Source organism: Sinocyclocheilus anshuiensis, unplaced genomic scaffold (genome assembly GCF_001515605.1).
Source record: "Sinocyclocheilus anshuiensis isolate Anshui unplaced genomic scaffold, SAMN03320099.WGS_v1.1 scaffold1019, whole genome shotgun sequence".
Taxonomy (NCBI): Eukaryota; Metazoa; Chordata; class Actinopteri; order Cypriniformes; family Cyprinidae; genus Sinocyclocheilus; species Sinocyclocheilus anshuiensis.
In genome coordinates, this window is record NW_015546058.1 from 157,768 (window position 1) to 159,343 (window position 1,576).

Genomic DNA, 1,576 nt, shown 5'->3' on the forward strand with positions numbered 1-1,576 from the left:
CTCTATCTATATCTATATATATAGAGAGAGAGAGAGATAGTATATAGATATATAGTTCAGTCATGAAACTACAAAATTTCCTCTAGGAGATAAAGTTACTAACTAACTATAAAACTATAGATGGAGGCTGACGGGTTGTTAACGTAACTGATGATATTCAGAGAGTTGGACGACTTGGCACAAGCTGATTGGTTCATGCTGCATATGCAGCCAATGAGCTTACTGCCTTGCATTTAAATGGCTGGCTAGCATTCACTTGAGATTCTTGCAGCGCACTTTCAGAGTTTCTCTAAAACTCAACAGTTAGATAAGTAAACGGTCTTCACTCTGATTTCAGTGCATTTTTTGCGTTCGTCAGATTTACTTTTTTAAACTAGAAAACAGTTGTAAAGTTGTAAAGCTACGCGCAGGTTATTCGCGAGAGGAGTAATTACTAAGCATGTCTTGTTCATATAACAGCAGTAGCATTAGCAGCAGCAAGCGGTTTTTCTAGTTCATGTATGTGAGAATACAACGTCAAGCGCCGTGGATTTTAGAACAGTAAAGTGAATTGGGGATTACTTTATATGCCCGAAATCTCCAATGCTTTTAATATCTTCTGTGGGCATTCATTTCTACATCAACCACAAACGGATGCACACCTCACTACACTCTAAAAAATGCTGGGTTAAATATAACCCAGCGCTGGGATGTTTTGAACCCAACCGCTGGGTCAAAACAACCCAATAGTTGGGTTAAAACAACCCAATAGCTGGGTTTGTCCCTTTTTAACCCAGCATTTTTTAGAGTGTAGTGGGGCCGGTTTGCAGTTGGTGTTTCACAGTTGTTCACAGGTGAACCCATATAACTGTCTTTCATAAACCTCATATTGTCAACAGCCTTACCTATTTAACCATAACAACTTAATGAGCAACAGAGAATAATGTACCCACTCATACGTTTACTCGTGCCGCATTGCAATGCACTTCAGAAGAGGGAGCGCTCACTCTTAAAGGGGCCACATCTCTATTTAACTCATTACCTTGGTTCAGTGATAGTGAAGAGTTTATTATGAAAGTCATGTTTAGTGATAGTTTAAATATAATTAATCATGAATTTGTTTAAAATATAATATTACTACTAATAATAAATCATTTCCAATCAGTAGCCCATGTACAATGTAGCTAATAGTAGGACACTCTTAAACTAGAATTTACTATTTGTGTATTCAGTTGGGCTTACAGCAATTGTAGTACGTTCATGGAGTGTAGCAGCAGTATCATAGAATTCAGATTGCGTTATTAGAGAATTGTTAATAGCAGTATGCATAGGAAATCAAGTCAAACTATTAATTATAATACAAATTATAAATTGTTTATAGCAGCGGCAGCAGAAAGTATCTGGTTGCATGAAATTTCAGTGATAACACATGGGGTAAGTAACTCTTAAAAATTTTAATAGGCTTTTATTACTTTATTTATAACAGGGCGTACAGAGATTTTGTGAACTCTTCAAAGCGAAATAGGCATTATTTGTTTGCGTTTCCTTGTTTAATAAAGACGCTTATAGTAATTCTAAGTACTTTCGTACAGCTGTA

The 1,576-nt window shown here is 36.2% G+C and overlaps 1 protein-coding gene across 2 annotated transcripts in view; it reads left to right on the forward strand.

Moving 5' to 3' along the window:
- Positions 1–1,576, forward strand: part of brd1a (bromodomain containing 1a) — a 32,692-nt gene that overhangs the window by 11,823 nt on the left and 19,293 nt on the right. The gene's annotated exons all lie outside the window — the stretch shown is intronic.